This window comes from Typopeltis vanoorti, chromosome 6, assembly GCF_054136105.1.
Source record: "Typopeltis vanoorti isolate ZY-2024b chromosome 6, IOZ_Tvanoo_1.0, whole genome shotgun sequence".
NCBI classification, from domain to species: Eukaryota; Metazoa; Arthropoda; class Arachnida; order Uropygi; family Thelyphonidae; genus Typopeltis; species Typopeltis vanoorti.
In genome coordinates, this window is record NC_143554.1 from 102,650,737 (window position 1) to 102,670,329 (window position 19,593).

The following is a 19,593-nucleotide window of genomic DNA, read 5'->3' on the forward strand; positions in this document are numbered from 1 at the left end:
ACACGGGATAAAATTACACAGCCAAAATTACACGAGGGAAGAAATTACACAGGGACAAAATTACACAGGGAAGACACTACACAACGATGAAATTACATATAGATAAAAATAAATACACTAAGAAAAAATTACACAAATTTGAATGTTCACACCGAAGTTTTTTACTTTAGAGTTTTTAAATTTTTATGATGAATTTTATATTTATTTTCAGATAAGAGTTCCATTAATTTTGTAATACTTTATAAGACCTACCTGTTGACTTTAATTCGATTAAAATATTATTGGTATTTTGTTGTCAAATTAAACATATAAACTTTCTTAATATTGCAAAAATTACTTTTATTTTAAAAAATAATAAAAAAACAAACACTATACAACGTAAAAACTCCAATCGTCTATTAGAGTCATAATTTTGTACAATATTTGAAATACGTTGTTTTAACGAAATGTACCTACGACATCCTGGGTTTCGTTGACCAGTTAAATGCTGCAAATAGTTTGTATGTTGTACAGATAATTCTTTAACAATGTTATCCAAAAATTTCCAAACAGTTGGAAGTTGGATGGGAACACTGAAAGGAGACTGAAGTCCATAGTGCCATCCTTCGATACAATTTGTAGTTCTAGCTATACAGTTGGCTGCAGAGTGCCTATGGTTCCAAGTAGAAATATTGAATAGAGGTTGTCTATAAGTGCCATTCCTGAGCTGTCGACCTCGAATATATGTACGTTCGAAGTAAAGGAGAACTTGCTCGATTTGTTCATTATATTCGTCTAAATTAGAGAACAGATCAGCAACTTCTAAAAATGTTTCGAACACTTCTTCTTCTGGTAAAAATGCAAGTGATTGTAACATTTTAATGGGTACTGCAAATGACTGATTGGATTCATATAGAGATTTTAGTCCACATTCATTTACTTTGTGTATAATAGATTATGATAAGTGGAAAAAGCAGCCACCAATTTCGATGTTTTCAAACACGGCACGGAAAGCATTCATTGCTGCTGTTTCAAAATCGGTCAAAATGTTTCGTGGTCGAACTTGAGGAATTTTCTCCAGTAACATGTTAAGCATCTTCACGTATATTTCTTCCTTTTTCCCTGGTAGAAGAGCCAGTAGACAAGGAAAAGCGACTCCTGAATCATATTGGACATGGATACTGTATAACTGATAATATATTTCTGGAACCACTTTAAATGTACCATCTGCTAGCCAAAAATCGTTAACTACAAGTTGATCTAGAAGAGTCTTGTGACCAATTAGCGTTATACGTTCTGGATCTTCTGCCCCGGAATCATGAATAATCCATTTAGAGTATTTCTCTGGTATTTCAAAGTTTTTGTTATCTGGAATTGACGGAACGTTTCCGATTGTTTTAGTTTTGGATCTATTTAATCGCCTCATCATGGAGCTCTTCTTCGGTAGGTACATTTTTAATCCGTCTGATACAGTCACTAAATTGTTAGCTATAATTGCACGAGCCGTTGCGCCTGGATTCGACATTTTTCTTTTCGTTTGATTTTCAAGTTGATGAGCTTTAGATTCAAAAGTCCTATTAATATGACAGTGTTCTGAAGACTCACGGATAATCTTGTTGTCTCTGGTATGGAGCAGCGATCGACAATATAAAGTTCTAAACTTTGCACAACGCCAATGAATAGTTCCGATAGCAGTTTCACGGTAACGAACAAACTCGAATCCTTTGTAAATTATAATTTGACCATCTTTATTACTAACGCCGTACTCAAAATCAGCCATGGGTAAATTAAAAATTAATCACGAAATTTATTAACTCCCACGTTATACACTAGTTGTATTACGAGTCACTAAACTAGAACTGAAGAATGTAAGACAAAAATTTACTTAAAATACCTTCACCCAAACAATTCTTGGAAATTCTTGAGCAGTTCACGGTGATTAACAATTGTCGATTAGTGATTTACCCCTTGCTGGTTATAAATTTTGTACAATTTTTGGTAAATTTTATTTTATGTGTAATTTTTTACTTGTGTATTTTTTCCTTTTAATTTTTTTCTTAGTGTAATTTTCGAAATTTCGAAATTACTTGTGTAAATATTTTCCTATTTTTCCTTTTAATTTTTTTCGTAATTTCGAAATTACGAAATAAATTTACATTTAATTTCTTATATGTGTAATTTTTTCTTTTTTGAAATTACGAAATAATTTTTTGTTTATTTTCTTATATGTGTAAGTTCTTCCCTGTGTTATTTTGTCCCTGTGTAATTTCGTCCTCGTGTAATTTTGGCTGTGTAATTTTATCATATAACCCTAAAAAAAAATAAAAAATAAAAATAAAAATAAAAAAAAATATATATATATATATGAAATCTAGATACTTCACTGCCACAAATGTTCGATGTGGATAGTCTTAACACGTCACTTAGTCAAAACACACGCGCACTCAGACGCGTATTATTATTATTTTTTTTTTACAATTTTCATTCTAACACTACCATTTGCACCCAAAATGTTTTGAAATTATTAATTTAAAAAATGTCCTTTTATAAATGCTGTAAAGAAATGAATGATTTTTCAGGCGTACTTTCAAGATAATATTTCCTATTTTAATTGTGTTTTTTTTTTATTCAAGACTTAAAAATAATTAATTTTAAGTTATTTCCGAAGCCTTCCTTACCTTTTTAAGCCTATCGAACAACCGTCTAGTAAAAATATGCAGTCTCTCTAATACTTGTTTACTTGTCAGTATCTTTGCAAAATGTCTTTTATATATACATCAAACTAAAAACATAGTTTAAAGCACTAGATACTACAAGATTTTTTAAATATGTATACATGAGGAAAATGCGATGTATAATCTCACAGATCGATATTTTACCATTTTAATAACACGTAGCGTATACCATAATTATGCAAGAAAACAGCGCTGCCTTTTGATACATTTAATGACGTATTTTGTTTGGTTTTCGAATTCTTACGCACAAAAGTAGCCAATGTTGAAAAAAATAACAATATCCAATAACAACAAACTGAAGTAATTCGGAAATGTTTTTACTTTTTTTTAATTTGTTTCAATCATTCGTTGAAGGTAGATTTGATAGAATGACTTCTGCAGCATTCAATACGGACTGTTATAATTAAGATCCATGTATGAATAAAATTTAAAAAAAAAGTTAATCGAAAGTAAACTAAAATCTCTAAGAAATAAGTTTTAATACAAAGCAAAACTTCAAAATGAATTTATCTTCATGAAATATGCAAGACATAGATGGAAATATTACGAAAGATATCGAGGCTTATACTTCATAAACTACATTATTAAGTTGGCTCATTATCTTGTAATGATGTACCCTTAACGAAAAGTAAATGAAAACGAGATTTTTCAATAAAAGAAAAAGCAATACTGCAATGCAGAATAATTTTCAGCAGAGTTTTCCTTATTATAATTTGAATATCTGTATATAGAATGCTCACGAAAGTTACCTGACGCGTAAAATGATGTTCAGATGACTGCTTTTGAGGACATAGAATATATTTTGATTTTGCGAAAGCTTGCATCAGAATCGAGAAGGATAAAAATCAGATAAGTCACTGGAATTTGAATTCTTAAATTTACAATTATCTTAAACTTGTCAGTGAACTCTCATTCACAAAGGACAGAAGCGGACCTTGGAATACTCCAACTATAGGTATATGACACATGAAAACAATTTGTTTTGATTTTATGACATTAAGAAATATGTGCAGAGCGACAAATTCTAATTTTGCCAGAGACATTTCCCTTTGGTAATGTCTCTGGCAAGTAATGTCTCATCATATTTAACTTTATGTAGATATTCAAATATCAGAATATGCACTACAGTAGTCAGTAGTATCAAGAAAAGAAAGTATATCATTAGCATTTTAATAAAGAAATTCTACAAAAACGATGCTGAACTTGTAATAATAATACTTTACATTTGTTCATATATCTGATTTCGGAGGGTATGCGTAGCCTAACGGTATCGTCCATAACTACAGACAGCAGGAAAAAAAAAAAAAAAAAACGAAAAGTGTCAATTCTATATCTAGGCCTTTTTTTCAACAGGTCTACAGTTAGTTTTAGGTCAATAGGGTTTCTTCAGGAAGAATCTTTGGCTTTTATCCCCGAGTTGTCACATGATTACATAGATGGGAAATTATTTATTATTATTATTTATTATTATTATTATTATTATCATAATTGATATGCAGTCAAAACAATATTTAAATAACATTATCATCGTCATCATCATCATCATCAAATTCCTGCCATGTACCCTCAAGGGGTGTAGAGGATATGATAGTACTACATGAAAAAAATTACATCATTATTAATTTCCTATCTACAATTTTCCTCCAAATCAGTCTGTTACGTGTTAAGACTACAACATTATCAGATCTTATATTTTTATCGTCTAAGGCACTTTGTACCGTATCAATCCACCTATATCTTGGTCTTCCTCTGGGTCGTTTTGCTACCAACCTGGCAGAGAACACTTGTTTTGCAAATCTTTCTTCATCCATTCTGTTTAAGTGACCATATCACCTGAGATTAGCTCTGTTAACGCATTCCTGGATGTTGACAATGTCAAGTTCTTTCCTAATATCCTCGTTTTTAATATGATATTGCCATTGATGCCATCTGTTCACGCCTATAATCTTTCTCAGGACTCTCATATCTGTGGTCTCTAGTCTTTGGTCAAGTGTTTTACTTCTGACCCAGCTCTCAGATCCATAAGTTAAAATTGGTTTGAACACTGTCTTGTATACAGCTAATTTAGTGTTCCGACTAATTTCTCTCTTATTCCATATGAATTTATTCAATTGACTTCCCACCATACCAGCTTTGCTGATTCTGTTGTCTATTTCTATATTTAATTTACCATCTTCAGTAAAAATCGTGCCTAAGTAGCTGAAATGTTTTACTTGTTTCACAGGTTCTCCATTCACAACACAGTTGACATTTTCAATGATTCTGCCTATTTTTATTGTCTTTGTCTTTTTATTGCTGACCTTCATACCATATCTATGACAACAGCTATTCAATTTAGTCAGAGAATCTTGCAGACTTGTAGCAGATTTATTTAGAAGTATAACATCATCCGCATAAAGCAAAGAGCTGACATTAACATCTCCAATTTTGATATCAGGTTTAATACCACTTTCCTGCATAATGCGATCCATATAGATAAGGAATAACAGAGGGGATAATGTACATCCTTGTCTCACACTATATTTAACATTAAACCATCTTCCTGTACTTCCTTCAATTCTGACTGTAGACTTACAACTCAAATAAAGACTAAGTATTGCTTGATATGATGCCCATTGACACCATATAACTGTAATATTTTGAATAGCTTCTCTCTTGTCACCTTGTCATATGCCTTTTCCAAATCGACAAAACTTAAATACAGATCTTTGTTATATTCCCATGCTTTCTCGACTATTTGCCGTAAAGTGAAGATCTGATCCTGACAGCCTCTATTTGGCCTGAATCCAGATTGTTCTTCACCAAGCAACACAAACAACATTATTTGAACAACAAATATTATTTAAACAACAATTTGACTGGTGATACAGAACAATTCAGATTCTACCCAAGAATCTAAGAATAGTCTGTCAGGTAGTGTCGTAAAATATGGACTGTTCCCAGTAATGCTGTTTTTTTGTAGGTCATATGGGGTCACTTCGTTGATGTTTAATTACTATAAATAGTTAGATAGCTTGTTTGAAATTGCGCCAAGTGTACCGATAACTATTGGGATAACTTTAGTGTGTTTAAGCCACAGCCTGACAACTTCAATTGCCAGATCTCGATATTTAGTAATTTTCTCCAGTTCTTTGTTGTTGATATTGTTATCACTGGGTGCTGCGATATCGACAATCCAAACCTGTCGATGTTCGATGACTATGATATCACCCCCCCTCCCGAAGGAACACGGCCTTGTCCAGGTGGTGGTGGGGCTTGATTGCTTCACTGATGTTGAGAGCTATTCTGGCGGTAGCATAGCTGCCAGCAGCGTCACCCTTGTCAGACAGGTCTCAACTGAGGAGCCAGATTAACAGTGTTCCATCCCCCATCTTAATGGTGAAAAGTAAGAAGAGATCCATACCGATCAGTCGAGCCCGGGTCATCAAGGACTGCGTCAGATGTTGGGGATCCTGGGCATCAGGCGACAAGTGGGCTACAGGATCCGGCTCTTCTTGCTGAGCAATCAGGGAAGGAAGCTGAAAAGCGACTGGAAGAAACCAAACGTAAAAAATGGACTGTAGGAGAAAACAGAGAATTCAGGAATTGTTTTTAAAGATCAACACCAGAAAAACGAGGTTTTAGAAAGTTTTATGCATTTAATTTTGAAACAAAAATTCATAGAATCTGCAATAAGAGAACAAAGACTTATGGACCAAAAGAATTTCATTTTCCTTAACAAAACATTTACTGAACTTGAGCTGCAAGAGTTACATAATAAACCAACAACTCCACTAACAGCAAATCATCAGGAAGTAGCTATATCAAACTTTGGAATTCAATTCAGTAAGCATCAAGCTGACGGCATGCATCAGAATGTTTTGATAGAAGTGCAGTGTAAAATGAAGTCAGGAATATTGGAACATATGAACTCCTTAAAAGACAGTATAAGATTACCACCATTAAAAGCTTTACATAAATCTAAACTAAAAGCTAAGCACCTCTTAGATGCAAATGCTGTGATTAAAACCATCACAACCAACAGCATAAAGGAAACAAATCAGCTCCTATACAACACAGCCTATATCATTACAGTGAATCTTGGTTGCAAACCGCTGGAAAAATCCGGTTGGAACGAAAAGTCAACAAACTTCGAGCTGATCTGAGCAACTTAAAGAGTTTTAAAGAAGGACGGCTGAAAAATAATAACATCAAAAACAAACTGAATAACACATATAATTTGGCCGACAAAACAATTGCTGAAGTTACTGAAGAGCTAAAACAATGAATTATAGCACTCACAGAAAATTAAAAGATATGAAACAAGAATAAACCAATATGTACAAAATATGCAATTTAGACAGAACCAACGTTAGTTCTTTCAGTCTCTCCAGAGAAATACAAATGTAAACAACCATTCACCAGAAAACGAAGAAACACTCAAATTTTGGAAGTCAATCTGGAATAATCCTATTGAACACAATAAAGATGCCTCATGGATTAAGGAAATAGAATCAGAAATGAAAAAAAAAATCAAATGCGAAATGTCATTATCACTAAAGAAATGGTCAGTGCCCAAGCTAGAAAATTAAAAAGCTGGAGTGCACCTGGCAAAGACGAACTACATGGATTTTGGTTAAAGCATCTAACCAGCCTAGATGATCGAATGGCAGAACAATTTAATTATTTCTTGCAGTCAGGTCAGTGGAAGACTGGATGATATCTGGGCGCACTTTTCTCTTCATGAAAGATAAGGGTGCAGACCCAAGTAACTATCGTCCAATAACATGCCTACCAATTATGATTAAGCTGTTCACTGCAATCATAGCAATTCCATTTACCACTACTTATGAGATAATCAGATTCATCGAATTGAACAGAAAGGCAATTTTCAAAATTCCAGAGGAACAAAAGACCGGATCCTTATTAATAAAATTAATCTCAGAAATTCAAAAAGACGAAAAACTAACTTAAACATGACATGGATAGACTATAAGAAAGCATGATTCCCTCCCACACTCCTGGATCCTAAAATCACTACAAATATTTGGAATTAGCACAAACATATATTCCTTTCTGGCTGCTGCTATGAAAGTATGGAAAACAACTTTAATAGTGAATAATAAACGATTCGGAGATATCAGCATTAAATGTGGAATTTTTCAAGGTGATTTATTGTCACCACTGCTCTTCAACATTTCTTTGATACCTTTATCTTAGTCTTAAACCTAAGAGTAAAAAATTGCTGTACTACAAAATAAGCTTATCACTGAATATATGTCGGACATACATCGAATTACCAGGTTCTTATATTGTTTACATATATTGAAATTATTGGCAGTTGAATTTTCGATTGCTAATATTTTCATCATCATTTTGCAAGAACTGTTCTGATGATTTGGGATAAATTTAAGCAGATAAAACTTTCAAAGCATTTCGAAATAACTAATTTTGCAAAAATCCAAAGTGCAAATTGTGTCAAAAGTCCAGTTTATGAAATCGAAATCTATGGGGCTGATGTACTATAAAATTTTTGTTATAGTTTTTCAAAATTCTTCCTAATTTTTCCACAACGAATGGTTTAATTTAAACCAAATCTGAAACAACTCAGAATTTAAAAGCGATCCTAAATTCGTTGTTTTGATTGACTTGTTACCACTTTACTCTCCAATCTATGAGTTTAGAATTCCACTATGGCATAATATTTTTCTTAATGCCTTTTGTTTCAAAGGAAAAAGAAAGAAAGAAACAAAGCTGAGTGTTTTGGTTTGTAGACTACAGCTTTCTTATTACCTCATCTTTCGTGACTGTGATAGGACAAACTGCATTTTACCTATATATGAAAACATTTTCATGAATACAGCCAAATGTGGACATAAATTTACATAAATTGCACAAACTTCAAGGACGCACTTAAGTAATTAATGTGTAGTGTTTACAGAAATCTATGTGGTGAGGCATTTCAGCTCTCACAGCATCGTCCCATGCTTAGCTCCAAGTAATTGTGGAGTTCTTGTGGCAAACTGGCCCATTCCTCTTTTAGAGCAAGGAGCCTTATTTGTTTTCTGGAAGAGAATTTCCAGCAGCAATACATCTCCCTATTGAGTCCCAAAACATGTTTTATGGGGTTGAGATCTGGGGAGAGTGTTGGCCACTCGATTCGATTAATATCCTCTGTCTCCAGAAGTATCTCCACTACTGGTGTACGATGTGGTGTGGTGCTGTCATCCATAAAAATAAATTCTTCACCTAAAGCAACATAGAACAAATAGAACAATCGAACATAACGGTGAATAACTTCGTTGCAATATACAGTAGTTCACCAGTTATAGGAAGGTGGTTCGATAAGTTTCTGGCCTGACTGACGTTTAAAAGTGATAGAAAGAAAATAACTGTCACTTTTCAACATAATTTCCCTTTACTCCAACACTTTTCACACCTTTGAATTAACATTTCCATGCCCTTAAAAAGTAGTCTGTACTTTTTGTCTGCAAAATGGCCTAAAATTACATCTTTCACCTCATTGTCATCTGCAAATTTTCTTCCTTGAAGGTCTTTCTTCAATTTCCAGAAGAGGTAGTAGTCACTTGGTGCTAGATCTGGGCTGTAGGGTAGGTGTTCAATCTCCTGGAAGCCACAGTCCTTCACTGCAGCTCTTTGCAACAATAGCCGTATGGACTAGTTCATTATTTTGAAGAAGGCGAACACCGTGACTCAGCATTCCTCGTCTCTTCTCCTTTGTGGTGTCGCGCAGTTTGTGCAGCAGTGAAGCATAATATTCTGCATTCAATGTGGTATTCCTTTCCTTGAAGTCAATCAAGGCAAGGAATGCCACATTCACGCCACTCCATAGATTCCCTTTAGGAAGAGGATTACAATAAAGGACGATGGCTTCATGTACGGTGACAATGGATTCCAGCACTTCTTTCTGATTCCCTTGGCAAAGCTCTAAAAACTTGTAGGAACAGGCCATATGATGCTCCTGAAATGAAGAGAGAAGTCAAGGCACTTATCCTGCACGACCTTTGTCATGTGAAGCTGCACATGAATGATACGAAAAACGGTTGCTACAGAAAGCCCCAATTTTGCTAAGATTTCTTTGAGCTTCAGCTGTCTGTGATTGAGCAGTTCATCCTCAACAAGAGAGACATTTTCCTCAGTCATCACTTCCACAGGCCGACCATCATGACGATCATCTTCGATGCCCCCCCTCTCTCTCTCTCTCTCTTCTAAGGTGAAACTGTTTAGCCCATTCCTTCACAGTAGAATATGAAGGAGAAACTTCCTCATAAGCACCATCCAATCGCCTATTTGATAGCACTTACAGAAAGCCCTTCTTTGGTGGAAAGACTTTTATCACAGCAGGGTATACTCAATTCTCAACATTACAGCCACTTAGCGTGCCACGTGTTAGTCAAACGAGTGCCTCCAACCGAATGGCGCAGGTAGAGAGTTGAAACTGGTACACTAACCTCCTCATAGATGGTGCTATCTGTCACACACAGCATTTTGAAATTGTTAGGCTGGACACTTTTGTAATATAACTAGCAGTCCCTTTTTCTAGCATTTGTAGCTCAGTGCGTCCATTTACTACCTAACCAGCCATGAAATATATGATAGATACGCTTCGTATCCATCATATATTTCAATGTAATATCAATGGTATTACAATTTTCATATGCACTTCGCATCCATGATGACCTCGACGCCTATAGACGTCCTGGCTGGTAGCATGGTTAAGTATAATGCCTCCCCATACCATGATCCCAGCACCGTCGTATTTATCCCTTTCAAGAACATTCTCGCGATGGCAAGCAGTACCACTTTCACGACAGATCAAATGTCGTCTAGAATCGGAGGAAAGACTAAAACGACTCTCATTTGTGAAACGTACATTAGTCCATTTAGCCCACTGGTGTCTTTTCCAATTTTTATGTATACAACACCACTGAAAATGTACTCTGCAATGAGCTGTGTATAAAGGGATGCAAACTACAGGCCTTAGGAAGTATAGGTCTACTTGTCGCAGATTGTTGAGATATCCGCATACCTGTGCTTGAAAGGAGCCAACTTAGCTGACTTGTCGTGGTGTGTCGATTACGTTTTGCAGTTATAACCAAAAATCTATCTTCATGCTCAGTGGCAGAGCCAGGACGACCTCTTAGCAAACGTCTGGAACACATTCCATTGATTTGAAACACTGCCCAGAGCATGTATACAACGCTATGCAAAATTCCTAACTTTCTGGCAATATCAGTAATCCACGGCTTTCTTCAAACTTTCCAATAATTCTTCCCCACGTGAAATATCATCTAAATGATATCTTTGAGATATTACAATAAATGCAAGTTTGCAGTTTATATATACCTTTACAAAAATAGCTTCCTTTAAATACGATTTGCTCAGCAGAGCCTTTTGCCTTTTATCCTGTTGATTGCTACCACATAACCCCTTTTTTGCGCGATTGGAAAATTTGAATGTGTACTGCTTTCTACTCAAAGGCGTCAATTATATAAATTGCGATAAGCTGATACATCTGATTCAGCTTGCTGCAATATGTATAACTTGGACGGCAGTTGTAATCTTCAAAATCACTATTCGTCCTTAGGTTTTGGACACTAATGTATACATGTAAAAAATCTCTCTCTCTCTCTCTCTCTCTCTCTCTCTCTCTCTCTATATATATATATATATAGAAAATATTAAAAAGTTTTTATTGAAATCTAATGTACAAAATGAACCATATATGCAACACTAAGTGCTGAACTTTGTAAAATAATATGTTGGAATGTCACTCAAAATGATTATAGTATATATGCAAATATTTTAGAGATCAATAAATTATTATTATTATTATTATTATATATGTACCTCAATGGAGTCCGTAGATTGATCGCGGGAACTCACTAATAATATTTCCCATATACTAACCATTTGCACATTACCTCTCATACTTCGCTTTGAACTTGTTCACCGACAAAAGCACTCACAGCCGAATCTTGCAACCTATTCCAATCATTCACTCTCCAAGCCAAAAAAAAAAAAAAAAAAGCCTTACTAACCGCACTCTTATTCAGTTTCCCGGGATGACCTCTAATTTTCTTCACATTAGCCAAGAACTGAAAAATCTACCCTTACATCTACCCTATAAAATCTTTTAAATAACTTATTACGTCCTATCATATCCGTCATTTTCAGCATATCAACCGATTGTTGTAACCTACAAACTTCAATCTATGAGGAGCATTACTGTTCCTTATGAGGATCATTCCACAGACCTGCCACCATCTTGGCCACTCCCCTCTGTATCTTCTCCAACTTTTCTACCTCCTTATATTCTGTACCAATGTGATCACATCGATGCAGAATAGTCCAAATGAGAATCATCTGGACTATTCTGCACCGATCATTAAAACCTTATAAAGAGGTACAATAACTGCATTATCACTTCTTATCAATGCGTTCTCAATAGTCAGGTAATCTCTTGAGTTTTTTTACCCACTTTTATCATATGACTTCCGAACTTTGACTCACAATTTTTCTAGCATCCCAAATACCTAGTCTCATTAATTTCCTGCAGTCCATTCCCCATCAATGTAACACATCTAACGCGTCTAACACAGCTGGTAGTCCTTTCATCCTAAACTGCATCACCTTAGACTTTGTGCCATTAACGTTCAGCCATTCTGTTTTTTTCCCTCTCACTCTATTTAAATCATCCTACAAGATATCTACAACCATTTAATGAACTATTCTTCTACTCGGTTTTATATCATCAGTAAACATCTGAATATCAGACCATCTTCTATATCATTAATGTATATATTAAATAACAGCCGCCTGTGCCACATGTCTAGTAGCTGGGCTTTCTCCTGGAATCTACTCCTCAATCTGATGTCTAGCCATCGGCCATTCTCTTATCCACATCACCAGCTTCAAATCCTAACCTTTTTGCTCCTATTTATGTAAAAGAGTTCAACGCAGTATCCTGTCAAATGTTTTTTTGCCAAGTCCAGCAGTATTGTACCACCGTGTAGCAACTGCCTTATCCAACTCGGCTGTCACTTGATTTTAAAAGTGAGCAAATTACTGAAATATGATCTGTACTGTCCCCCATAATCCTTATTTAACCACTACTGGGTAAAAAGAATAGTGTATGGCACAACTAAAGACAAATAATTTTGTCTTCAATTCTGCCCTTATTTCAGTTCATAAATAATCATTTTCCTGTTTCCCCATCCTATGTTACGATTTGCTACTCTTTTTACAACTCCTTTCCTCGTTTCAGATCAACCAATCAAATCACAGCTCTCATAAGTGAAGTGAGGCACTCTCGATAACTAGTGTGGCCTAATTCCAAAATCTCTGCGCAGTATTCCTTAATTAAAATAAATGATAAAGAGCGGGCGATTCTGCGGTCATCTACTATGCAAGTTACGTGTAGATGTTAAAAAGAATTCGAATTTTATGATCATCATTGTAGCCAAGCAAATACATTAAAAATGAACGAATTCCTATCGTTCATTTGTCCGTGATGAAGCCATGCATACGAGCATGTCCAACAGACACGTATATTCCAGCGTTTCCCTCAACAACACGCGATCTGTATAGTAGAGTAGACCACCCATTTTTTTCTCAAAATAGTAAGACAGATTACTTGTATTTTATGTTATTTCTTGAATAATATATTAAAAGTATATATTATTCTTATATACTTTTGTTTACTTATTTTTCAGTTAGCTTTACAACTCGTAAACAGTATTAAGCCATAAGCAGATGATACCAACTAACTATATTGCTGAATTTATTTCGAAACTTTTTTTTCTTTTGTATCAACAGTTTTATTATAGCAATTATTAAATATTTAAAGCATGTATATTATATAGAAAAAGTTTATCAACATTGCATAAAGTATGGACTTAGAAATGTCTAGCATTCTACCGATCTATACCGATCGCGTATTGTCGAGGGAATCGCTGGAATATACGTGTTTGTTGGACATGCTCATATGCATGACTTCATCACGGACAAATGAACGAGCAGAAATTCGTTAATTTTTAACGTATTTGCTACCATGAAATAAGATCCATGAATTTTTAGATAGATTTCTGTGTGACAGAATATCTTTGCTTCTCTAAGAATAAATAAATAAATAATAATTCTTATTTTTAATTTTTATTTTTTTAATTTATCCATTAATTTAATTAATTTATTTATTTATAAAATTTTAATTTATAATACAGTCTATGTCCCCATCCTCACCAATGGTCATGAGAGTTGGGTAATGACTGAAAGAATGCGGACACGAATCCAAGCGGCTGAAATGAGGTTCCTTCGAGGGGTTGCGGGGCCGACAAGACTCGACAGAGTCTGAAGCTCTGCAATTCGGGAAATCCTCAATACTCAACCGTTGCTTTTCCGTGTTGAGAGATCACAGTTACGTTGGTACGGGCACGTGGTCAGAATGCCACAAGAAAGGGTCCCGCAGCAGGCTCTCTTTGCCAAGCCAGAGGGTGGGAGGCCACGTGGAAGGCCACATGGAAGGCCAAGGACTGGCTGGATAGATTATATCCAAAACCTTGGGTGGACACGTTTGGGAATCCCACCAGAACACCTGAGCTTGGTGGCGGAGGATCGTGACAATTGGAAGTTCCTCTTGCAGCTGCTTCCCCCCACAACCCAATTAGGAAAGGTGGGCCTTAAAGATGTATGTATGTATGTATGTATGTTAATTTATAATATAGTTTTTATTATTTATTTAAATTATTAAATTTAAAAATTTTAATAAATAATAATAATAGAATTGTAAAAGTATTATCCAGACGCTAATCATATTCGTATGAGATTCCTTGCCTTTCTCCCCCGTTTCTTTGGGGGAGGGGGGCGGGTTGAGCCCCTCCTAATGAGGGATTAAGTATATATATATATCTTATGATTGTAGATCATTTTGTGTTCACGGGGCCGGTTTGCCTGTTCTGAGGAACGAAAAACCGTCTACCACCGTATAAAACCAGCTAACTCACCGTTAGTCGAAAGAGCCAGATAAAGGTTCCTCACGTCATAGATGGGAATCGAACCCAGGTCTTTCCGACCAAAGGGCTTCGTCTATACCGACTGAGCTACGGAGGCACATCCAGACTTCCGCGTGCAGGCAAAACTATCCAAACAATACTTGCAGTTAGTGAACAGTAGATGGCGTGATGTGTAGATGTGTAGGTGGATAGTCACGTAGAACATCCAGACGGTGAAAGTGTTTTGATTATTCATCATCCGCACACAACGCCATCTACTGTCCACTAACTGCAAGTATTGTTTGGACAGTTTTACCTGCATGCGGAACAGGAAACCAGAGGCTCCGGGAAGAAAAGCCCCGTAACCACCGTATGAAATCGGCTAAAGCAACTTCAACAGAAAAAGGCCATATTAAAGTTCTTCTCGCCATGACCAAAATCGAACTCAGGTCTTTTCCATCGCTCTTCCAATTGCGGAGTGGCTTAAAATAAAGTAATGAGCTGCTAAGCATTTGATTAGATAACAAAGTGTCTTTTATGGTGCTAATTATTTTCAATTTTGAAATTTTTTTTTTGAATATGTTATTTGTGATTTTAAAGGTAAGAAAGCAAAATTGTCCATATTCCAAAATATTCACTTTTTTAATTTCATAAAAATTAACAGTTTTCATTTAATTTATTTAAGAGTAAATTATACAAGCAATAGCATTCTGCTTGTACAGTTTTTTAATTTTAATTTTATTTTATTTATTTATTTTTTGTTATTATTTTTACCCGCATGGGAAATGAGAATATTCACAGTTGTAAGAAGACGTGGGAATGGAAGGAAGGTTGAAGCAGAAGCAGCGATTTGTACAGTGGATCATATTTATAAATTTCTGAATGATTTGTGATGTACAAGTGACTGGATGACTTAACAGTTGTGTTTTCTTAGTTGAGTTGTCTGATGCAAATAATAACATGGAAGCGTTAATCTGAAATAATGTACTGTATTATTGGTCTAGAAGAGCTACACAATCGTGCTTTCGCCAGTCAAGTTCGATAAATAACAATTTCTGTTAATTAGGTTAGATTGTTAATTAGATTTTACTCTTTGTATTTGTTCTTCCTACAATACCGAATTAAAGTTCGATGGTCATTCTCCACTAGATTGATTTTCTATTCTTCTATTAACAATTGAATAGAACATTCTCATACGACTACTTCTTATCACTAACGTATTGACTCCACTCTCTTTCACACAGATGTTTGTTCTGCTACAAGCATTTTCTACAGATATTTTTATGGTCGCTGCTTATCACAATTGACATCTGTAAGCCTCTCTCTTACGCACCCACACGTCCCCTCTAAATCTGTCAAGATGCGTGCAGTGCTTTTCCATATCTCTTTACAGTTCAGGCCCATAGAGCAATTTTTACTTTTCTTTTCGTTCATTCCTTTTCCGGAATCAATAAATTATTATTATTATTATTATTATTATTATTATTATTATTATTATTATTATTATATCGAAGCACTCAATAAAATACCACCTCCTCTTGCCTCAACGAATGTTATCCGGAACTTTGCCAAACACGGTTTAAGTAACAAGCAAACAGCGGACAAATTCAATAATACTTTCAAGGAACAAATTGCAAATTTATGCACTTTCTCTAACTATTCACGGTTATAGAAAGCCAAACACCAACACTATCCAGACACAAAATAAGACTTTGTTTCCGCCAGATAACAGAAAAAAGATTTCGATACTTTTATCTCAAAAATCAACTTTAAAACATCCTCTGGATTTCATCAAATACAACCAAGGGATATCAAACTGCACTACTCTGCAGTATCACTACTTATACTCGAATTGTTAAACTTAATTTTTCATAACTGTAAAATACCACCAGACCTAAAAACAGCAGTGATAACTCCAGTGATATAAAAAAATAAAAACAGCAGTGATATAAAAAAATGAAAATCCGAACAAAATTATCAACTACAGGCCAATACCCTCCCCCCGTCAGAAATAGGAATCAAAAAACGTGTAAAGAATCCTAATCCTGTGGCTTCCTCTCTTTGAGAGGGTTGCAGCTGATTACTGGGGAGATAATTCTGAAGCAAGGTGATTTCCCGTTGCCATCCTTGCCGTAAGTGTTTATGACTGTAGACGTGTGTTTTCGCGGGACCGGTTTGCCTGTTTTGAGGGAGATGAAAAACCCGAGTTACCGGGAGATAAAACCCTCTACCTCCATATGAAACCGGTTAACTTACATTTAGTCGAAAGAGACTAGATAAAGGTTACTCAGCCATGGACGGGAATTGAACCTAGGTCTTTCCGACCAAAGTGCTTCGGCGGAAAGAATAGTGGATGAAAAAATATCCACATATCTAGAGAAATTCGAAATAATATCCAACGCTCAATACGGATTTCGTAAAAATTAAAGAACTAGTATCTTATTGGAAGATATTTGTGACATAATCAATTCATACCTGGACAAAATCCACTTTATTTTGGCACTCTTGACTTCTCTAAAGCATTTGACACCATAGCGCACACAATTCTTAATAAAAAATAAAAATAAAAAAATAAAAACTCGAAGGCATAAGAAGAAAACTACACAACTGACTCGAAGACTTTCTGAAAAACAGAACCAACATTACAAAAATAAATTGTACCTACAGCAACAGAACTGAGATTAATTGTGACATTCTGAAGGGATAATCCTATCACCATACCTTTTCATTATTCTTGTAAACGATCTATACAACTTACAGCTATAAGCTTCAACATAATCACCGATTGGCTCATGCGTAATTCGATCGTAATAAATAACTACAAATCTCGACTTATATTTAGAAATCTTCGGATAGCTACAAATCTCTCTCTCTCTCTCTCTCTCTCTCTCTCTCTCACACGCACGCACGCACACACACACACACACACACACACACACACACACACACACACACACACACACACACACACACACACACACACACACACACACACACACCATTAAAATGTCATACTTCACGTTGCCTAAAGAAAACAAAAATCTGTTCTTGCCCAACAATCCAGGAAGTTACAAACCTCAAATACTTAGGCCAGAACTTTGACTACAGTTGCGATGGAACACATATATTAATTATATACACAATAAACTGCGGATGTTACTCTTTAAAATGAACTACTTACAAGACATATTACCTTCAGATACTAGGAAAATCGTCTATAAATTCCTAGATGATCTGAGATATAGTAAAGCTTGCTATGGTTCTGCACTGCAATACTTAATGTTAAAACTAAACGCATTATAAGTGCCAAAATAGTACCCCTCTTTTTTATCCAACAACAACTCGTACCAGCAATCAACGTCTTCACCATCATGCTAAGACATTATTTCTCCAGAAAGTAGAAAACACCAAACAGCAGTAACAATTCCATATCAAATAAGACCTTAGCATATAACATACATTACAAGTAATTCTAATAATGCATATGGAAAAACAACCGTCAATTCTATGTACCAAACCTATTAAATAATTTTGCATAAAGTATGAAGAACCGAACTTCATACGCTGTCGTGAAGATTGCCTTGTGGCCCCTGTACTCAACACGCGGCAATAACAATACCTGATATTAAAGTAGCCAGAAGAAAAAAAAAAAAAAGTCTAATTATATACTTATTCATCTTCACATAAGACATACATCAGCTTCGAAAAATGTGAACAAAACAGCACATACATACTGCTAATATACTATACTTACTATGACTATCACTATAATTACGTATATTGAAAAATAAATAAAATAAATGCTCTCAGCATTCTGTGATAAATGTATCGGAAAGGTAATAATTATAATTCCTTAACTGTACATATGTAAACTTTATCAGAGCTCTGCACACATGATAACAATAATTAATAAATGATTAAGCATATAAACTGAAGTGTATATTATTAATCTAATTCTACACTTTAATGACACCTAAACAGTGTTTGGAGCGTTTTAACAAGAATAAAACTGATTTTGTGCGTTGATTTATTACTATGGATGAGACTTGGATTCACCATTACACACCAGAATCCAAACAGCAGTCAAAACAGTGGATAGAAGTCGGTTGTTCCGCACCAAAGAAGACAAAGTCGGTTCCATCAGCAGGAAAAGTCATGTCATCTATGTTGTGGGATGCTAAAGCCATTTTGCTTATTAATTATCTTGAAAAAGGTAAAACAATAACCGGGAAATATTATTCCGACCTTTTAACCAGACTAGACGAAAACATTTGTGAGGAAAGACCCGGTTTGTAGAAGAAAATCATCTTTCATCAGGACAATGCACCTGCCCACAAAGGTGTTTTGGCAATGGGAAAATTAAGGGATCTGCACTATGAATTGTTGGAACATCCACCCTATTCCCCAGTTTTGGCTCCTTCTGACTTCTATCTCTTCCCAAAACTAAAACTCTTCCTCGCTGGTCAGCGTTTTTCTTCGAATCAAGAGATGATTGCAGCTGTAGAGGGGTATTTTGCAGATCTTACTGAGAAACACTACAGGGACGGGATAATGGCGGTGGAGCATCGCTGGAATAAGTGCATTAGTCGTAAGGGAGATTATGTTGAAAAATAAAAATAATTTAGAAATTATAAATTCGTTTTTTCATTGTTAGGCCGAGAACTTTTCGGACCACCCTCGTATATATAATTATTAGTTTAAAAATATTATAAACATGTACGTACCTGCATGCACATTAGTGTGCATGTATATGAAGCTTTTCAATTGAAGGTGAGGTCGCCGGTGCAGAGGAGCAGAATGTTTCTCCCGGAAACTCAGATTTTTCCTCCCGCGTACAGACAAATCGGCCATCAGAACACACGCAATTTACAGACAAAATATAGTATTGA